The sequence below is a fragment of the Tursiops truncatus genome, chromosome 11 (assembly GCF_011762595.2).
Source record: "Tursiops truncatus isolate mTurTru1 chromosome 11, mTurTru1.mat.Y, whole genome shotgun sequence".
NCBI classification, from domain to species: Eukaryota; Metazoa; Chordata; class Mammalia; order Artiodactyla; family Delphinidae; genus Tursiops; species Tursiops truncatus.
The window spans coordinates 42,403,636-42,427,059 of record NC_047044.1 but is presented as its reverse complement, the minus strand read 5'-3'; positions in this window follow the sequence as shown (position 1 = coordinate 42,427,059).

Below are 23,424 nucleotides of genomic sequence, written 5' to 3'. Positions count from 1 at the left end.
TAATTAAATGTAGTTCCTCCCCAAAGAGGTTATTTGCCTTTAGATAAAATCTGGGAAAAGTGGAGATCACTGCTATGATCTGAATGTTTCTGTTCCCCACCCCCCAAGTTTATACATTGAATCCTAACCCCCAAGTTGATGGTATTAGAGGTGAGGCCTTTGGGACGTGATTAGGTCTAACCAGGTGGATGGGATTAGTGCCCTTCTAAAAGAGGCCAGAGAAAGCTCCCCTGTCCCCTTCTGCCATGTGAGGACACAGCAAAAAGACATCTGTCTTTGAACCAAAAAAGCCGGCTCTCACCAGACACTGAATCTGCAAGCGCCTTGATCTTGAATCTCCCAACGTCCGCAACTGTGAGAAGTCAATTACTGTTGTTATGAACCATTCGGTCTATGGTATATTGTTATGGCAGCCCAAATGGACTAGAAGGATCACTATTGCTAGAATTCAATTTGAGTTTTTTTTTTATTTAAATGGTGACTTTTCAAACTCTGCTTTCACCTAAGATAAATTTCTTATTTGGCCGCTACTACTTGCAATATATGAGTATCTATTATAATTTATCAAGTCACTATTTTGGAAACAATAATATTAAGCTTTAAATCGACCATGTAGTGATCAAAGTTTGCTAAGGCAAAAGAGTTGGAAGGACAGAAAAACAAAGCAGCAAACCTGACTCCTTTTACAAACTACAGTCTAACACCAGAAGAGCTAATCTTGAAATGTCTGTTCATAGGAAACTCACTGTAAAGTCCCATGATGTTAATGGGATAAGCAATATATCCTTGCCAAAAAGACACCCAGGTAGATATTTTGGAAAAATGTGTCTTCGATTAAAGGCTATTACCTAAAGAGAAAAAATGACACAAATAAATAGTTTTTGTCACTTTTTTATCTCATATTTGTGGAATATGTGAAAATGGAATTACTGATACAAAATTTGAAAAATTCAGCTGAGGTGATTATTATAATTTTTAAATTATAAGCTTTATTTGGCAAGGTGAGAACATACAAGAGCTGAGATTCACCAGTATTTTAAAATGAATGATAATGAGAAAAAATTATGACTAGGACAATCAGCTTAACATTAAAAGCCACTTGTTTTAGACTGTAACTTAACAGGAAACAAAATGATGATATTCAATTTATGGCATAATCTCTTTAAGTGGCAGAAACTATAGCCTTTAAGAAGATTCAAACCTTTTCTTCTCTTACTACTAGGGAAAGACTTATCTGTTCTCAGGAATTACTGAAATAAGCATTCTGATCTTTCAAAATCTGTATGATTGCTAATTCCATGGTGCTTCATCCTGCATGAACATAAAGGTTTGTAAATAGATTTAGAGATAAAAAAAACTAAAAACAGAGCTACCATATGATTCAGCAATCCCACTCCTGGGCGTATATCCAGAGAAAAACATGGTTCAAAAGGATACATGCACCCCAATGTTCATAGCAGCACTATTTACGATAGCCAAGACATGGAAGCAACCTAAATGTCCAGCGACAGATGAATGGATAAAGAAGATGTGGTATATATATATATATATATATATATATATATATATATATATATATATATAATGGAATATTACTCAGCCGTTAAAAAAGAATGATATAATGCCATTTGCAGCAACATAGATGGACCTGGAGATTATCATACTAAGTGAAGTAAGTCAGACAGAGAAAGACAAACATCCCATGATATTGCTTATATGTGGAATCTATAAAGAAAATGATATAAATGAACTTATTTACAAAATAGAAATAGACTCACAGCCTTAGAGAATGAACTTACGGTTACCGGGGGGAAGGGTGGGGGGCAGGGATAGATTGGGATTTGGGGATTGACATATACACACTGCTATATTTAAAATAGATAAACAGGGAATTCCCTGGCAGTCCAGTGGTTAGGACTCCATGCTTTCACTGCCCACTGCTGAGGGCGCGGGTTTGATCCCTGGTCAAGGAACTAAGATCTTGCAAGCCATGTGGCATGGCCAATAAATAAGTAACCAACAAGGACCTACTGTATAGCAAAGGAACTCTGCCCAGTATTCTGTAATAACCTAAATGGGAAAAGAATTTGAAGAAGAATAGATACATGTATATGTATAACTGAATCACTATGCTGTACACCTGAAACTAACACACTGTTAATCAACTATACTCCAATATAAAATAAAAATTTTAAATAAATGTAAGCTAAAAAAAAGTGAGATCGCAACAAGTGATTTGTCTTCCTATAACGCATTCTTACTTGGGTAACAAATGACTGAAAGATTTCCAACGACTCGCGTGCCTTGCTGACTAGGCAATCTGCACTCTGAGAGTTTTCTCTGGCTTTCAGTATTCTAGATGGCATCTCTGTTTGGGATGAAATTAGAACGATTACCTCTGTAATCTTAAAAACACTTTGCCATCTTCCAAAAGCAAGCCGTTAAAAACATAAGATAAACAACAGACCCCAAGGATATGGCAAAAATAAAATGAGGTGTTTTTGTCACTGGGCTCCAGCTGGATACAGGGTATAAGCTAGAAGAGTTCGTGAACTGGTCATGCGTTCTGTACCACACCACACAGATCAATGACGATCCCTTAGGATTTACCGTGACAGACATTATTATAATCTCTTTAACTCTGCACTTAAAAGTATATGTTTGGCTCAATTTCTACCCAGAATTCCTGGGTCTGTGTCATTGTCAGGTAACTAGTACCTTCTCAGAGAATGGAACATTTTACTGAAGATCTCTCTATTTCCCTTCACTCACAGATTCACAAACAGGGGGTACTTAAATGCTCCTCAGTCCTGGGAAAGTGGGTGATGAGGAAGGTCAGGAATGGAATAGGTAGAAAAATCTTCCCTAGTCTAACACTGTATCGGCTCTTTACCCAATTTCTGCTAATGAGCTGAATCACAATGTCCTTGAAAATACTGGTGTTTGGGAAAAAAAGATTTCAACCTCTATCAGGTGTTGCTTAGCCCCTTCAGACCATCTAGTCTTCCATTTACTGACTCCATAAAAAATACATCAAGTATTTACTTTATCCCCAAAGTTGTACCAGCCCCTAGAAAAATACTGCATTTAATAAGATGGACATAGTCTGTGCCTGCACGAGAGTTTACAGCTTAGAGGTGAAGGGTACTAAACAGATGTTTGCAGTTAAGTGTTGCATATACACTGTGGAAGTGTTCCCACTTCTTCCAACTGGTAGAGTAGAAAAGGACACCAAAGTTACCCTCGTCTGGGTATCCTGGTGCAAATAATTTCATGGGATTCAATCAATTTCCTCAGATGAAAGTAAGAGGGCTTGGACTAAATGAATTCTAAAGGTTCCTTCCAGTGAAAAGGTGCTAGAATTCTATTCAAATCTCTTCAATCCCAACGGCATACTCAAGGTCTTTCTCTTAAAGGATAATTTGAGAACTTCCTGGGGACTAAGGACAGACAATAGTTATGTCTTTGGTCATCCCTAGAGTGGCAGTTGTGAAGCTCCAATCCAGAATCCTGAGGTGCTCAACAACCTCTTGTGGAAATGTTCCGGGAATAAGGTCCCTGTGGTACCCCATACGGTTTTACTTTCTGTTTCCCAAAGGACTCCTTTTCTGTATATGTACCAAGCTGGGTGGGGACACTACTCTCTTCTGGTTCATAGTGAGCTGTCACATGCCCCAAAGGTGCCACCTCAAAAGGTTGCACCCTATCATTTTCTCCCTGAAGTAACCAAATGGATTAGCAAGAACCCAAATTGTCTTCTTAGACCTTGCATTTACCAAAATATGTGATGAGTCATACACACAAACAGAGACAAAGAAACATCCCTATGCTCTCCATCGTTTCTGAGGTAAACATGCAAATGACTTCTGTAGTTAACACCATCGTATGGCTCTTCCAATACCTTTTCCAACCCTTCTCTCTTGTTTTCTCCATTGTTGAGGCTAGAAAACAAAAATGTTCAACTCTCAACCTTTCTCTCACCTAAGAGTAGCTATGTAGCTCAATTCTGGCTTATGAGATGTAGATGGAAGTCCCTGGGGACTGACAGCTTCTTGTTGCTTTACTTTCCCCTATTTTTCCTGCTCGAAACATGCCTGTGATGGCTGGAAGTATAGCAGCCATCATGAAACCATGAAGATGAGAGTCATCACTAAGGTTGATGGAGCAGAAAGAGGACAAAGTTAGTTCTTTGCTGACATTTAGAGATGCTGCCTCAGCCTTGGACAGTCTACACTAAACCTGATATTTTAAATGTCTTTTGGGTTCTGTTTCTCACATATTAATATCATCCTAACTTACCAACATCTACTAATAATGCCGATTATATACAGAAGGGTCATATATAGAAACTTCAGAGTGGCCTGGTGTACTTAGCAAGAGCCAGAAATTGATCAGAACATGCTTGCATGTGTTTGGGTGGTGTAAAATCATCTTGGTTCTTTCATAGCACTTTATCTTTTATGTATGAGATTTTAATCAATAAACATTGGAATATCTGAACTGAATGGAAACAAAGCTACCAGCACCAACCTATCTCAACAAGAAGATAAAAATACTTTTAATTTTGAGAAGCTCAGAGTTGTGACCACTCTGAATTCAATGGTGAGGTGTTGTGCCCCGTTTTGAGGAAGAGTCTGAGCTTGAAATATGTGTTTTTAAAAATGCAAGGCTGCCACAAGTTGCATATTATGGGACATATTAAATACAAGTTTCCACTCTGGAGAAGACATTTCTCAGGTCTTTAAACATTTGAGGAATATGAGCAGTTCCTGTGTCTTATTAAACAAAATGTGTTTTGAAAATATTAATATCTCCACTCTAGGCTCTAGAGTCAGACTACCTGGCTCAAATCCTTGCTTAAATTTTTACTGGTGGTGTGATTTTGGACAAGTAATGGAACTTCAGCAATGCTCAGTTTCCTCATTTGTATAAAAGAGTAATAACAGCAATTACCTCCTAAGATTGTACACATTGTGCAGTGAACTGAATGTTTGTGTCCCTCCAAAATTCATATGTTGAAATCCCACTCCTAAATGTGATGGTATTAGGAGGTGGGTCTTTGGGAGGTAATTAGGTCATTAGGGTGAAGCCCTCAGGAGTAGGATTAGTGCCCTCATAAAAGGGACCGCAGAGAGCTCTCTCAACCCTCTTTCCATCAAATGAGGATACAACAAGAAGATGGCCATCTGCAGCCTAGAAGAGGGTCCTCACCAGAACCTCACCCATGCTGACATCCTGTTCTTGATCTTCCAGCTTCCAGAACGTCAATAAATAAATTCCTGTTGTTTCTGAGCCACCCAGTCTATGGTAGTTTGTTATAGCAGGACAAACTGGCAAAGCCATATTGTATGCAGGTAAATTTCCAAGTATTATCTATTATTATAATTGTCAGGATAGAAGCTTTACTTTGAAGGTTTGTTTATATTTCATTTTAGTTGATATAAAATTTCTTTGTGTGTGTTTAATGTATATCAGTCTTTATGTGGTCATCAGTTATATTTTTAATAGATGAAATATAAGCCCACTACACTTGTTGAAGTCACTGGAACTCCTTGGAGGCAAAAAATATTTTTGTCCAGTGTCAAACATAGTGTCTGGCACATAGTAGGTGTGTAACAAACATTTGTTAAATAATCAACTGAATGAATGCTAGGAAAGAAGGTAAGAGGAATTCCCATGGGCAACTTTTTATCACATTACATTTTTGAAGGGCCAAATACAAGAGCTATCATTAAAGCATCAAGCCCGCAATGTCTCTGTGTACTAATTTCTGAGTTCCCAGAACTTGTTTTCAGCTACAGTATTATTAGCATTATGAAAAGACCTCAAATTGCCTGGGTTCTCTTTGTTATTTATTTATTAGCATTGTTTGGTTTGTTCAAGTGGGATAGCAGTTGTGTGGGAATTAACTTTAAGCCACTGAATTATTCATTAAAATCTAATGTTCTCATGCAGGGAAGAACAGAAACACAAAACAAGAAACAAATTGCATCAACTCTCAGTAAGCTATTTTTGGGTTTCTGCTGACACCACACATAGAACCTAGGCACCTAATTAACAATAGATTAATACTTTAGATAAGAATAACCTGAACAGAAACTCTTGAAGGTAAAATTAAACAAAAATCATGAAAAATTATTTGGTTAGCCACAGGCCTTCTATGAAGTTTTTAGGCTATATTTGTTGGTATTCATTGTTCATGAACACAATCTAAAATTGTAGATGAAAGTATAAACTAAGAGGAGTGAGTTCAACTGTTGACCCTGATTACCCTAGTCATGCAGGGGTTAGCCAGAAACTCTTGCAAAGAGACAATAAAATGATGATTTCAGATTCTGTCACTACAGAACAGGAAGAATAAAGAAATTCCTGAAGATACTGAATTACAATTTTCTGAACTTCAGATTAGATAAAAAGTTGATGTCTGCCACTTTGTTGACATAGGACATATTCTTAGGTACTCTATATACATTCCTAATTGCATTAATTTTGTTTGGTTACAAGTTTAAATTAACCCCAAATAGTCACAGCTTAAACTAGATAGTTAATTTCTCTTTCATGTAAAGGGGTCCAGAGTGAAGCATTCCTCGATTGGAGTAGATATTCTTGATAAACATTTATCTCCAAGGCTAGGGAGAAACTCGTGTATTTTAAATAGAATTTTGGCAGATCAGGGTGATCCCATGTGATGGTTTTGCTATGTTTTGATTCCAATGAACTCTATGTGGCTCTTAGCTAATTCCAAAACTCACATTCACCCTGAAATAACAAAACTTTGTCACAATTTAGAATATTTTTAAAAAGTAATATAGAATACTATATCAATTTAGGGAAGATGTAACAGAGACATTAATATAAAAAGAAAGCAGGTTCAAAAATATGTTCAGACACACACACGCGCGCGTGCGCGCGCGTGTGTGTGTGTGTGTTCCTGGACCACAAATTGGAATAGACAAAGACATTTTTTTATATATGAGCCTACAATTTCTTTTTTATTGTATCCATTCAACAGATATATTTGCCTTCAAACATCCTAGGTCTGCAATGAGCAAGTCACCTGCATATATATATATATTTTTTTGTTTTTTATTTGCGGCACGCGGGCCTCTCACTGCTGCGGCCTCTCCCGCTGTAGAGCACAGGCTCCGGACGCGCAGGCCCAGCGGCCATGGCTCACGGGCCCAGCCGCTCCGCGGCACGTGGGATCCTCCCGGACCGGGGCACAAACCCGTGTCCTCTGCATCGGCAGGCGGACTCCCAACCACTGCGCCACCAGGGAAGCCCTACCTGCATATTTTTTAAGATGTAGTACTGGCCCTAAAGGAGCTCTAAATCATAAACATAGAATTCCAAAGACATATGCTATGTTCCAAGTGGCAAGGGCTATCCCAGAAGTAAACACAGATTGGGGGGTGGTTGGTAGGGGAATCCAGAGGGGCTTGTGGCTTTCTTTGCCAGGTGATTTTCTAAACCAGTTCCTTAGAAATGTCTTCCAATTCACTATTTCCCTTTTTAGCTGTATCATTTTTATAAGTATTATTCAGTTATTTTTTTCTCTCTTTTAAGTATCTCATGTTTTGCTTTTGCTCTCTAGTCCTTCTTTTATCTCTTAAATATATTAAATATTTATTTTACTGTCTTTTTAGATTGTTCTAGTGGTTCAAATTCTTACAAGGTGTTAATCCTCTTAATGGTTGTTATCTACTAACTTTCCCTCATAACAAATGTTACTTGTATAGTTAGTGATTTTTTCCTATTGTGGACTCATTTTCAATTAAGGAATTTTTTTCTCCTCTGGGAGTCTTGAGCATTCTGTGTTTTTGAACTGTTGGTTCCAAGAAGATTTATATTTGTCTCTACTGGTTACCTCAAGGTGTTCATTGGTCCAGAATCACATCATTATTATTCTTCAACCTAAAGAATCCTACACAAAGCTAGTAATATATATTTGGCTTCCACGTCTGTGTCTGAAACAGGCTCTTAGTTTTTCCAACAGACCCTTTTTCCCACTCAGCTTTAGGCTAGTACAAACTTCCCTGTCACTCATCTAGCAGCCTTGCCAATGTTCCATTTTCAGTTACAGTATCTCAGTTCACAACAAAAGATCAAATTTACTATATGTCATAATGTGGACACTAACAATCCTAACTGCCAGCTAGGATCCCCTGAGGTATCCGATCCCAAGGCTGTCACACTAGATGTAAGTTTTCTCGTCTGATGACTTAGAATTTCCCTTTCAATTTAAAAAAATCAGGTATTTATTAGTGTATGTGCACAGACTTGTCTGTAGGTTGTGTTATATTTTTGTCTAGCATTTCCATCCATTTTTAACAACAGGGGTTCCATACTAGGTTGGTCTGCATTGCTGACAACTTTTTAAAGACAGGGAAACTTAGACTACATAGAACATTCCATTTGTGAAACTTTTTGTAGTTCTCCCACAGTGCTAAGATAACTTGTATACACAAGCAGAGTCTCAACCATGTGCTTATTAATAACTGTCCAGACCTATAGGTTCATCTCTAAATCCTGGTTCTCAGCTAAAAAAGGCTCAAAGTTTCTTCATAAATAAATGTGTTAGAAAGGCTATTTATATTGTAATACTACAAGTATTGATAATACATTATAGTAGCTGTTCATCTTATGAAGATATTTGAAACATAGGTCTTAGGTAACTGGAAGTAAAATAAGTAAACCAATAAGGATTGCTTCCAACACGTTGTTATTTCCGGGAGAATAAATGGTTTTGGTTGAATATCATTTGTAAATAAGAGACAGACAAGATTTTCTCCTGCTTTCACTGGTAAAGTGTCTATCTCATTAAAAATAATAGGTTTTAAAAAAAAATTCTAATTTCCACAATTGTCTATTTAATGTAAAGACTCCTAAAAATATTGATATAATTTTGTTATTTAAAATCCTTTCTTTTTATATCATAAAATATGTAACTGTCCTTGTGCCACTCACTGCAGGAACACAAGAATAAATGACAGTTCTCTTGATCAAAGAATGGCCCAATCATAGAAACAAACATGTAAACAAATGATTATGTTTTGACAGATGTAACACTAGAGGTACATGATCAAGAGTCATGGGCTCTTAGAGGAAAAGGATGATGCTGTGGAAGACTTCATCAGAATATCATGCTTAAGCTATATTTTTGAAGGCTAATGAGTGAGGGACTAGAAGAATTCAGTACCATTCAGCCTGGAGTATGAAGTGGGGAATGGTAGGAAAGACAGGCTGGGTCATGGAGAACAACCTTGAATTCCATGTGAAAAATTTCACATTTTATCCTAGAGATGGTGGAAAGCCATTGAAAAATTTTAGGCAGGGGAGTGATGTGGTCAGATTTCATTTTAGGTAGATGATAAATCTGAGGAGTCAAATCTAAGAATAAGGAAACCAGTTAAGAGGCTATTGTAACATTTTAGGCAAGAATGTTCCCAGTCTATAGAAAGTGCTGTAGCAATGAAGATAAAGGTGGAGGGAATAGAACTGATAAATATTTACGAAGCAAAATCATCAGAACTTGGAGACTGATATAATCAAGAGTGTGAGGGAGGAAAAGACAAGTCTCAGGTAACCTCAGGGCATTTGGCTATAGTGATGTAGTGGGCAATGGTACCATTAACCGACATTAGAAAACAGAAGGAGAAGCAGATGTGGGGAAACTAATGACCATTAAGTGCTTAGCAGACTCAAGATATATATCCTTAGTGCATAATAAAGAAGGCAGGGCTAGACAATGAGATTTTTGCATCGTTAATATATTGACCATGGCTAACACCACAAAGAAGCTGAGTATATCTGAGGGGAACATGCAGAGTAGAAATGACCTGGGAACTGGGTCTTAGAAAGTATCATTGTTTGAGAGCAAATGGATGATGAGATGAAAGGGAACTGTCAAGAGTGGGAGGAAAGTCTTGTAAGCCAAAAAGGCAGAATTTCAGAAAATGAGTGTGTGTGCATGTGTGTGCACGTACTTCTAATGCAGGCCCCATTTAGGTATTTCTAAGATATATCTATTCACTATCCTCACTCTTTCTAAGAACTCCTGATGGACAGCAGGGACTCTTTATCTGGAAATGCAAGTATTAAAAGCAAATAGCTAAAACCTTGAAATTCTTGGGTGCAGAAATAGAAAAGAACGAGAGTTTCATTATGCAGCTCTTTTTCTTATCACCCAGCAAGATACTACCATTACTGTTCATAGATATTGTTAATAGAAGAGCTAAAAAGCCATTCTTAAAGGGAAAGACATTCCCTTTACTCCTATAGTAGCCAACTAAATCCAAGCCATTACACAAATTGAAAACCAGGAGGCAAATTTTAATTAAAAACATTTATAGCAAGTGGAATACCAGCTGCTAGTTTCTCTCACCCCTCGTGAATGTGTTTTGCAGCTGGCCATAATTCTCTTATTTCAATCAGCTTAACCAATAATAACAACTGTTCATTAGGCAAGGGACATTCTATTATCACCCATGTGATATGTAGTTACTGGTAAAGACATCTTTAATTGAATAAGTTTTTAAAAGAACTACACTTTGATTTGAGGAATCATTGTTTCCTTAAACAGGTAGAAAGTTCCTTTGACCTCAAAAGTATCTCCATCGTCGTAAGGCTCAAACATTTCTACAAATTTTCTAATCTATTCATTTAAAACTATAAGAACAACAGCAATCAGAGAAGAAAAAGAAATAAAAGGAATCCAAATTAGAAAAGAAGAAGTAAAGCTGTCACTGTTTGCAGATGACATGATACTATACATAGAGAATCTTAAAGATGCTACCAGAAAACTACTAGAGCTAATCAATGAATTTGGTAAAGTAGCAGGATACAAAATTAATGCACAGAAATCTCTAGCATTCCTATACACTAATGATGAAAAATCTGAAAGTGAAATTAAGAAAACACTCTCATTTACCACTGCAACAAAAAGAATAAAATATCTAGGAATAAACCTACCTAAGGAGACAAAAGACCTGTATGCAGAAAATTATAAGACAATGCTGAAAGAAATTAAAGATGATACAAATAGATGGAGAGATATACCATTCTTGGATTGGAAGAATCAACATTGTGAAAATGGTTCTACTACCCAAAGCAATCTACAGATTCAATGCAATCGCTATCAAACTACCACTGGCATTTTTCACAGATCTAGAACAAAAAATTTCACAATTTGTATGGAAACGCAAAAGACCCCGAATAGCCAAAGCAATCTTGAGAAAGAAAAACAGAGCTAGAGGAATCAGGCTCCCTGACTTCAGACTATACTACAAAGCTACAGTAATCAAGACAGTATGGTACTGGCACAAAAAGAGAAATATAGATCAATGGAACAGGATTGAAAGCCCAGAGATAATCCCATGCACCTATGGTCAACTAATCTATGACTAAGGAGGCAAGGATACACAATGGAGAAAAGACAGTTTTTTTCAATAAGTGGTGCTGAGAAAACTGGACAGGTACAGGTAAAAGTATGAAATTAGAACACTCCCTAACACCATACACAAACATAAACTCAAAATGGATTAAAGACCTAAATGTAAGGCCAGACACTATCAAACTCTTAGAGGAAAACATAGGCAGAACGCTCTATGACATAAATCACAGCAAGATACTTTTTGACCCACCTCCTAGAGAAATAGAAATAAAAACAAAAATAAACAAATGGGACCTAATGAAACTTAAAAGCTTTTGCACAGCAAAGGAAACCATAAACAAGACCAAAAGACAACCCTCAGAATGGGAGAAAATATTTGCAAATGAAGCAACTGCCAAAGGATTAATCTCCAAAATTTACAAGCAGCTCATGAAGTTCAATATCAAAAAAACAAACAACCCAATCCAAAAATGGGCAGAAGACCTAAATAGACATTTCTCCAAAGAAGATATACAGATTGCCAACAAACACATGAAAGGATGCTCAACATCATTAATCATTAGAGAAATGCAAATCAAAACTACAAGGAGATATCATCTCACACCAGTCAGAATGGCCATCATCAAAAAATCTATAAACAATAAATGCTGGAGAGGGTGTGGAGAAAAGGGAACCCTCTTGCACTGTTGGTGGGAATGTAAATTGATACAGCCACTATGGAGAACAGTATGGAGGTTCCTTAAAAAACTAAAAATAGAACTAGCATATGACCCAGCAATCCCACTACTGGGCATATACCCTGAGAAAACCAGAATTCAAAAAGAGTCATGCACCACAATGTTCACTGCAGCTCTATTTACAATAGCCAGGACATGGAAGCAACCTAAGTGTCCAAAAACAGATGAATGGATAAAGAAGATATGGCATATATATACAATGGAATATTACTCAGCCATGAAAGAAACGAAATTGAGTTATTTGTAGTGAGGTGGATGGACCTAGAGACTGTCATACAGAGTGAAGTAAGTCAGAAAGAGAAAAACAAATACCATATGCTAACACATATATATGGAATCTAAGAAAAAAAGTATGGTCATGAAGAACCTAGGGGCAAGACGGGAATAAAGACACAGACCTACTAGAGAATGGACTTGAGGATATGGGGAGGGGGAAGTGTAAGTTGTGACAAAGTGATAGAGTGGCATGGACATATATACACTACCAAACGTAAAATAGATTGCTAGTGGGAAGCAGCCGCATAACACAGGGAGATCAACTCAGTGCTTTGTGACCACCTAGAGGGGTGGGATAGGGAGGGTGGGAGGGAGATGCAAGAGGGAAGAGATATGGGAACATATGTATATGTATAACTGATTCATTTTGTTATAAAGCAGAAACTAACACACCATTGTAAAGCAACTATAAGAACATCTTAGACCACATTAAACAAAACTAAGAAAAACATAACAAGAAGGGGGGTTGGGAGGAGCTGAAGAGTGTATACAAGGATGAATCTGATGCAATATTTGTGGTGTTTCTTAAGACCATGTTACTACAGATATTAGCAACCTCATTCATGAATGCAAAACACCACTGAGTCAGGGTCTAATCACAGCTTTTTGTTTGTTTGCTTGTTTTGTTTTATTTACAGACTTGCCAGTGTTTCTGTGCCTTGTAAGACATTCTATTCTAGTTAGTGAAAAACAGAAAAGTCAGACAAGAATTCAATGAAATGAACGGAAATTGCTTAAACCAATGACACACATTAGGAAAAGGAACTCAGCAAGTTTAAGACATGCATTAAGAGAGGAAATTGTTGATTCACTTGAAGGGGACCCACAGTAGAGCCTGCTGTTCAGAGCTTTTTGGGTGAAGGCAACGTTGCCCTGTTATTTATACAGATCTGATTAGTATGATTTAATAATGGAAGGAAAAACTCTTTTCTTCAAGAAAAATATACAAAACAAGCAAGTATATATATATATATATATATATGTATATATATATATATATATATATATATATATATATAACCGATTCTAACAGAGTTCATGGTCCTGTTGTCAGGGGAGACAAGAAAAAGCTGAATTGAAACTTTATTCCCATAAACAGATCAAAAGGACCCATAAATGGGACACACTGATGATTTTCAGTGTGTTGAGGGTTCCTTTGATATACTACTTTCTAAAAATGTTCCCAGCTTCCACTTATTAGAAACTATTATTTATGGAATTCAACTAGATACCAGAGGTCAACTTAATCCCTTGTTGTATTTTCCAAATGTCTTACAAATTAAACTTTTTTTCTTACTTGAAGCACCGAAGGGATTATAAAAAGAACACCACCCAAAATGAATAAAAAAATTTTTCTGACTTACATGTACCTTTTAGCCAAAACAGAAAACAATGAAGGATATTTTAAGGTAGCTTTCTTTTCCTTTGTATTTAAGTATGATGCTTCTTATGAAGGAACAACCTTTTTTAAAATGAAAGGAAGTAGACCCGAATTGTAGAGGATGAAAGACAGAAAGCCAGAAAGCCAGGAGAAGGAGACTGGGAACTGAACCATCTGAGTCTGAAGCACAGACTTTACTTTGGGGGGCGGGCCTCAAAGTATTTCTCTTTTTTTAAATTTTATTAAAAAAATTTTTTTTGATTTCCACTCCCATTTTATTTATTTATTTATTTTTGAGTTAGTCATTGTCTAATTACTCTTTTTAAAATTAATTTTTTTGGAGGATACTTGCTTTACAATGTTGTGTTAGTTTCTACTGTACAGCAAAATGAATCAGCTATACATATACATATATCCCCTCCTTTTTGGATTTCCTTTCCATTTAGGTCACCACAGTGCATTAAGTAGAGTTCCCTGTAGATAAATAATAGTTACCTATTTTATACATAGTATCAATAGTGTATATATTTCAATTCCAATCTCCCAGTTCCTCCCACCGCCCCCCGCTTTCCCCTTTGGTATCCATATGCTTGTTCTCTACATCTGTGTCTCTACTTTTGCTTTGCAAATAAGATCATCTATACCATTTTTCTGGATTCCACATATATGCATTAATATACGATATTTGTTTTTCTCTTTCTGACTTACTTCACTCTGTATGACACTCTCTAGGTCCATCCATGTCTCTACAAATGACTCAATTTCATTTCTTTTTATGGCTGAGTAATATTCCATTGTATATATGTACCACATCTTCTTTATCCATTCGTCTGTCAATGGACATTTAAGTTGCTTCCATGTCCTGGCTACTGTAAATAGTACTGCTATGAACATGGGAGTGCATGTATCTTTTTGAATTATGGTTTTTCTCTGGGTATATGCCCGGTAGTGGGATTGCTGGGTCATATGGTAGTTCTGTTTTTAGTTTTTTAAGGAACCTCCATACTGTTCTCCATAGTGGCTGTATCAATTTACATTGCCACCAACAGTGCAAAAGGGTTTCCTTTTCTCTACACCCTCTCCAGCATTTATTGCTTGTAGATTTTTTCGATGATGGCCATTCTGACTGGTGTGAGATGATACCTCATTGTAGTTTTGATTTGCATTTCTCTAATAATTAGTGATGTTGAGCATCTTTCCATGTGTTTGTTGACCATCTGTATGTCTTCTTTGGAGAAATGTCTGTTTAGGTCTTTGGCCCATTGTTGGATTGGGTTGTTTGTTATTTTGATATTGAGCTTCATGAGCTGCTTGTATATTTTGGAGATTAATCCTTTGTCAGTTGCTTCCTTTGCAAATTTTTCGCCCATTCTAAGGGTTGTCTTTTCATCTTGTTTGAAGCACAGACTTCTTATAGCTGCTCTTTCACCTTCACAAAGACCCCACTCAAGCTCTGAGGTTGTCAGTTGCAAAAATCTGATTAAATTTGTAGCCAAGAGTCTTTCTCTTTACCAGTCTTTATTTTAAGGGAGGGAAAGGGACTTGCTTCATTTTCTATTTCCAAGTAAAATGAATGACTCTAGATGACTTTAAAGGATTCTTCTTGCTCTGATTTTCTTCTAAAACACTGAGTGCCTCCACTTGACTGGCTGTACTAAATTTACATGGCAGGCACTGAAATAGTAAGTCAGTCAGTAAGCCAAATTTACTTCTAAATGGGCCAGAAACTTCATTTTAAAATAGACGAGAATTGGCAGGAAATAGGAGTGAAGTCAGTGCAATTTATAAAGAAGGGCATCTGATGTTTTTTTAAGATAAAAGTAGAAAAACAAAATTAAGGGGAATGAGACAGAGAAAGAACTTGTGACAATGGGATGCTTTTGTTATTTCATTTATATGCTTAGAATAACTGACTTGTTTGAAGCAATCTGACTTTATTTTTAGTGCAAAGAAAAAAATACAAATTTAGGGCTTTGAGATGGTAACTTAACAAGCAGAAATGATGACAAAAGAATTTTTCAGTTTTTCTATTACATTTGGCTTGACCTCCCCGTTGAGACTATTTACTGGCTGCTGTGTAATCCTCATGTTGATAAAGGGACATGCTCATGATTTTCTGATCCGATCAGGTCAGAATAATTAAAGTCTGCAAGTACAAGTGGTTATCTCTGCTCTAATTCCATAAACACCAGGGGGATTATCAATTAAAGATGTCCTCTCAATCTGCTATGAAAAAACGTACGTGTTGGAAGCCAGCTAAATTTTGATTATACCAAATTCCCTGTTTCCTACACTCTCTTCCACAAACTGTTTTTCAACCTTGGATGAACTTTTATAAATATGCCATCCATCTTGATTCATGAAATTGTAAGCAAACCATAATACATGGAGCAATGAGGGATATGATTGTACCATAAGGCTATACATCTCCTGTTATCAGATTAGTGTTATACGACATTAAAGATCTGTTTTTTTTTTTTCTGTCTCTTTACATGTTTATTTTCTTTTAAACCAACTTGGACCTGCGTGGCTTGTGTCTACTTTAGCTCTATCACATTTATCCTTTAACTGCATTGTTTCAGAAAATGCAAGCCATATTTTAAAAAGGGTACTCATAGAACTTCTGTAAGAATTTTCTTAATGGCTTAGCAGAGAGAAAGAGGAGGGAAAAAAGAAAAAAGAGGTCAGTTAGAAAAAAAAATCAAATCATTTCTCTGTTTTCCTTTCTTCTTTCTTTTCCTTCTGGCTTCAGAGACTGCGGCAGGTAAAGGGGCTCTTAGATTTGTTTTTCATATAACTCATTCTTTCTGAACCTTGCACAAGCAAAAAGTATATTTTACTCACTCACTAGTAGGAAAAATATCTTTTTTAAAAATTATTTATTTATTTATGGCTGCGTTGGGTCTTCTTTGCTGTGCACAGGGTTTTCTTTAGTTGTGGCGAGCGGGGTCTAATCTTCATTGCAGTGAGCAGGCTTCTCATTTCGGGGTCTTCTTTTGTTGCGCACACAAGCTTGTGTGCCTTCTTTTGTTGTAGGCACACAAGCTTCAGTAGTTGTGGCTCGCAGGCTCTAGAGCGCAGGCTCAGTAGATGTGGTGCATGGGCTTTGTTGCTCCGCGGCATGTGGGATCTTCCCGGACCAGGGCTCGAACCCGTGTCCCCTGCATTGGCAGGCGGATTCTTAACCACTACGCCACGAGGGAAGTCCCAGGAAAAGTATCTTGATTCATGTTCTGTCATGAAGTATTTAGTGATCTTATGTTATTTTAATCTAGTTAATAACCAGAGGTTCATTGTTTTATATTAAATACAAACTAAATATTTCTGGAGTGTTAGACTCACAGACTGCAATTTTCCTCTCAAATCTGCAAAAGGGTAAAGGAAAGAAAAAGATAGTTGGGGAGGAAAAAATAAATTGGACACCAGACACATACAGATGCCAACATTTACTAGTGTACACTGTTTGCCTGGCATAGTGCTAAGCACTGAGTGATGAGGGGAGAGTTATGGAAAATTGAAACTGTCAAGGAGTTGACCTTCGAGGTGATAAGATAGATATATTCATCTTGATTGGCTGAAACACCAATGCACCAATGAGAGGTGTTGTTAGTAAGGACTTTGGGAATTTAAAGTTTGGGAAAATCAAGAGTGAACCCTGGTAGTATAAGAAGATCACCAAGAAGTATTGAATAAAGGAGGAATGATTGTGACTGAAAAGATTATCATTATTTTCCTATATGCAAAAGTGGAAAAGATGACATTTTGGGTGAAGAAAAGTGAAAATCAAGAGTATGGCTGAATCAAAGAGTTATAAAAACCAGGCTTGGCTGGAGTGAAGCATTTGGGCTGGGTCAGCAGAGTAGATAAGAAAAAAAGAGAGTGAAGAGGGATTTTGGAGGACTTTGAAGGTCAGGTAAAGGGGTCCTGGGAGAAGTGGGTCTGAAACTTGTCTTTGTGGGTGGTGGGCAGTTACCAAGGGGAAAAAGTCACCTGGAGACGTCAGATTATTGAATTAGGAGATACACTGTGTGATTCAGACAAAATTAAGGAAGTGAATTACTCCAAAGAAATTTGGTCTTCTGAATTTCTTCCCTTGCATATACTGAGGCTCTTTAATAATCAGTTGATCTGAATTTATTTAATCAATAACTGTTAGGTGATATCACAGTAAATTAACATGTGTTGAACAATCTACTGTATGCCAGAGTTCTTCATATAATCCTCACAACACCATGTGGTATGCTAGCATATACACCTACGTTACGCTGGCTTTACAGATGGTTGACCGATTGCTAGCCCACGGTCTCAACACTTAAGGGATGAGCAGGACTTGACCCCAAGTCTTCCAAATGAAAATTTCATTCTCTTTCCTCTGTTTCACTCCATTTATAATCTGTGCCAGGCACTGGGCTGGGTAATTTTTTATTTTAAAAACAAAGCAGCATTGATGCACAGTTACATGTTAATATTTTTACCTAGAAACATCTCCATATACTTGGAGACAAACAGTAGTAATTTTAGGATTTTTAGTAATTCCCCAAAATCAAGAATAAGGCAAACTTTCAGATACTTCAAAAAATAACCAGTAAGAAATTGAAAGGTTTGATAAATGAATACCCATTTAAAAATTTATTGAGTGGCATGTTTCATAGAAATTATGTTTTCACTAAAAATGGAAATTCTGTTGTTTGGCACGTATTTTTTTTTATTTCATAAAAGAATTATACTAGGGTATGTAATATGTCTGACTCATTCTTAAGAGTTGGATTCTACAAAGCATAAAAAGTTTATCAGAATTACTTTTATATGTTCTCACATAAAATTAATCCAATTTTTTCCAAATGTAGAATTAACATAGATAAAGTTATGGTGAATGTTTAATAATTGACTCTTTGGGAAAATGTACTGAATTATAGTATTTGCCTATTTCTGTAAGGCAATGGCCTACAGCAGCCACTAGAGGGATCTCTGTTTTCAAGATACTTGGATTTTTCAAGCCACTAGAAGGATGTCATTGAACACAAGTTGGGAAGGGATGCACAGTGATAGCACACCATTATATGGTGTGTTTACCACACAGATAAAATAGATATAAATAACCTCAAGAGCACAGATAATAGTAAAATTCAGTGAAACAATTAGGAAGTAATGAGTTTTGAGTATTGACTCGGTTTAAATTTAATTTATTTAATCATATGTTCCTTTTCATCTATTTTTTGTTATTGGCAGTATTTAACAATCAGATCTCAAAATTCCTAAAACTTTAACAATTGGCTCTTGCAAGCCAGTATAAGCTGGCTTTAGCACACCACTGGGAGAGCAGGAAAAAGAAAACAGGCATCAAAACACACAGGAATATTTAGGTAAAGACAAAAACTCCATGACTCTATGGGAGTCATGCGCATGGTGGGTCAATTAGATATTTATTAATATTTATTGGGAAATTACTAAATACTAGGCAGATCTTTAGGTCGAATTTCTTCTTCATTCTTCACAACCATCTTATAAAGCTGTACCACTATTATTACTCTTTGAGACAGGAAACAGACGTGGAGAAGGAAAACAACTTTTCTGGTAGGAAAGCACAGATCAACTCCAGTTTTGACTCAAATGCCCCTGCTCTTAAAAAAGTATATACCACGCTGACGCTTCAGTGAAAACCTCACACCCTTCAAAGGCTTACAACCCTCAAAGCCACTCGGAGCTCCAATTTAAAAGGGCAGCGGATTTGTTCCTCCATCAGGAAGGTCTTGATTAGCAAACAACATACGTAGTAAGTAGACTATGAAGATGGAAACAAACTCTTCCACCTAAATTCTAAGAGTGCACACACTGCTCAGATCACTACATTGTTTACTTTCTGGGATTTTCAATTTCCAAAGAAATAAATACAATCCAGTAAGGCTAGATGCTTTTTTTTCCCCCACCATTTTTCTATATTTCCAATGATTGCTCTAGGAAGAGTGGGCTCAGTTCTTGTCTGCCTGTCAGAGTGATTAATTAGATTTAATTTCATGCTGTCTTCTCTCGTCCTGTCCCTGCCCCTGGTGACTAATAACTCCTCTACAAAGTCCAAACAAATGGCCACAGTATCTAGTTTTTATTTTTGGAAGTTTTCCCCAGCCAAAACGCATAGAACCTCTTCACAGGCAGTGGTTTAGAAATTCCTGGCCAGGATTCCTGCTCTTAACAGCCGCACTTGATATGCCTAGATGGCCCGTTGACTGATACCCTGGGGTGGCATCACGCCAGCTCAAAAGTTGTCAGGCTATTTGAATCAAGAATCAGCACGGGGCAATGATATATATAGACGGGCAGCCTGCAAAACAGCTCCACGAGGGGCCGTATCTTCTTCAGGAAGTACCTTTGTGCCAGCACTAAAGCATTAACACCACATGGCTTTTTCTACACTTGACATCTGTGGACACTTAGAGTGTGTGACAAAAGGAGGAAGAGGATGAGAGTAGAAAGAAGACAAGGGAGTTTATAGGTGAAGCTAGCAAATCAGAGAAGGATGAATGGCAGCTGGGGCTCAGGAGTCCATTAGGACCCCCCCCCCCCCCGCCCGCAACCTCACTGGCTTCTTTAGCATGAGGTGTGAGCACTAACTACAGGCAACTTGTTTCAAGGTAGAGCTTAGCACAATTGAAGGAAGAGGTCAGGAATGAGCAAGTCATACCTCTGTTTCTAGCCGTGCACCAGACCGCCCCTCTCAAAGGGTCCATGAGTCATATAGGCCAAGTGGCCACCAGGTGAAACCTTAGGATAGGAAACAGCCCCTTCCCAAAGAGTTAAATCTTATGAACCCAGATCTCTGCATCTCAAGGGGGCAAGGGAACACGGCTGTTCAGACAATTCCAGACATCCAGACAAGCTTGACATAGCTTTAGTAAATTCATCAGGGAAATGAAGATGTCTAGGAGTCTAAATATGTGTGTGCGCATGGGAGAACTTCAGATTCGAGATTTGTGGGACTGAAACTCTGCCCTGTAGCTTATTTAAGGCTCAAGAAGGTTAACAACTGGCCCAGTATCGTTTTACAGATAATCCTCAATTTCCTCAACTGTAAACTGAGAATAAAATTAAAATATATTTCGCAGCGTTGCTATTAGGCTCAAATGAGATGATTTATGCGAAACACTTTTTGAATGGTAAAGCCCATACGAATGTATCATTGGGGTTATTTTAGGGGCAGCTCACCCCTTTGTAAAAATGAGTTACAACACTAATCTCCATTATCAGTCATTTTTAGAAATCATATATAAAACATACTTTATAACTCGTGACTCTATTATTAGCACTACAGTTGTTTTTAAATTGGTAGTGTTTTAAAAGTCATCTTGGGGGGCTTCCCTGGTGTCGCAGTGGTTGAGAGTCCGCCTGCCGATGCAGGGGACACGGGTTCGTGCCCCGGTCCGGGAGGATCCCACATGCCGCGGAGCATCTGGGCCCGTGAGCCATGGCCGCTGAGCCTGCGCGTCCGGAGCCTGTGCTCAGCAACGGGAGAGGCCACAACAGTGAGAGGCCCGCGAACCACAAAAAAAAAAAAAAAAGTCATCTTGGGATACTGTATCTTCAGACTAACAAGGAAGTCACTGTATTTCTAAAAAGTCACCTCGCTGAATGACCTTCAGAACCTATGTACAACGTGAAGAAAAAGTCAGTCTCAAAAATCACTGCTCATTTATGACCCAAAATAGTATCTGCTCTATTTACCTGATATACTCTGAATGACTTTAGGCTCAGATATGAAATCAAGTTCATCCTTAAGGAAGATGTTTGTATCACGCTTCATAGCAAGAATTTCACATAACTTCAGCATTTGAACCTCCACGGTTCTGTAGGGTAGGCAGAGACGTGCTTACAGACCTTGTTTATAAAGAAACTGAGGGTCAGAGAGATGGAGTTCTGATGCAAATTCTGATTTCCTATCTCAAAAGGAATTTCTTATTCTAGGGAGAAATTTCCCCCTATTCTTTAGGTTTGTTCCCACTGAAGTCCTCAAATCATTAAGTCAGTTCTAAAGTTTAGTTGCAAGAAATATTTTGAACAACGGTAGCACCACTGGAATACAAGCACCATCCCTCAGAGTACCCATATTGAATTACTAACATTTCACAACTGTGTCCTGATAGATTAATTTAAAAATCAGTCTGTTGGGGTTTTTTGTTTGTTTGTTTAATCTCAAAGCCATCTTATACATTATCTATTTCTAAATCTCTCATTTTGAGAAGAAACTGAGGCTCAGAATGTTTAAGGGTCTCAAAATATTCATTGGTGTTTAGATGAATTGCCAAGGTTACACAGCAACTCAGTATTAAATCATTAGGAAACATACAATAAACCCAGACTGGCTTTTTAGAAGACAAAAACGATATGGTGGTTTTGAAAAGAAATGCTGCCAGAATGTAGATGGCATTCTGAGTGTGAGATTATTTTCAAATTTTGAACTTATTTTCCAATCTTGAAAATTCACTCTAGATTGACTCTATTTCTTCTTAACATGTCCAAATTAATTCCTAGCAACACAGTGTTACTTCTTCAGGGAAGCCCTCATTCTCTCCTCCAACCACTATAAATGGTTTCTTTCTGTGTGTTCCAGTAGCGTTTATGGTTTATGACTAGTTGTTTTTTTGTGTCAAACTCCAGCTTACTGGGAGCTTCTTAAGGGCAGGGGCCCTTACTGGTTCCTCTCTCTCAGCACCTAGCATGATGCCTGGTACATAATAAAGTGTGTTCAACAAATTTTTGATGAATAAATTAATGAATGCAGAAATTTTAAACTGTAAGACAGTGTAAATAAACAAGAAAAAAGTTTACAGCCTGTTAACACAGATCCGGCCTGATCAAACACTTATCTGTTTACTATTGTCTCCTTATCTCAGGAAAATATCAGGCTTTTTGATTCTGAGTATTCTGAAGAGCGTATAGTCATAGCCACCTCTGAAGGACCTGGGTGGAGGACACTGCCATGAGGATTATTGTTATTACTTGAATTATTTTTAGTACTTCTATTTAGTTGAACGCATTCCTTTGTGGGGAATTTAAAGTGCTTCATTCGCATGTCCTTTAACTGTCACACTCCTGTGAGCTGGGTAGGGACAGAATTATCCCCTTATTTCATGAATGAGAAGGCTGGAGAAGCCTGACTCATTCAAGGCCACTCAGGTGGCTTTCAGGAGGGTGATTAGAAATATTTTTCTTATTCTTGGTGTTTCTATTGTCTGGAACTGCCACTAGCTTTAGCATTGGAGTAATCAAAGCTCAGCTGCTCCTGAGGGACTCATTCACCTGGATACTGACCTAGGCCTCAGACAATTCAAAGCTGCTCCAATCAGGAATGTACTATGTCAGATTTGTTTTCCCTGATGTGTGGGGCCTGGAGGTATTTCTGTTAGTTCCTTCTTCAGGACCAGCTACATAATTTGCAGAAATTGTTCAGAAATTATTAAGTTAATTATTATTCAGATTGTTCAGAAATTATTAAGTTAATTATTATTAACTTGTTCAGAAATTATTAAGAATTTCAAGGATTCTGCAGAGCTTTCAACCCTTCTGAGGCTGTACTCTCGTGAAAATCGCCGTATCTTTGCTCTTCTGTTTTCTTCCAAATTCTCATAAAGTTTTACCTTATGCTC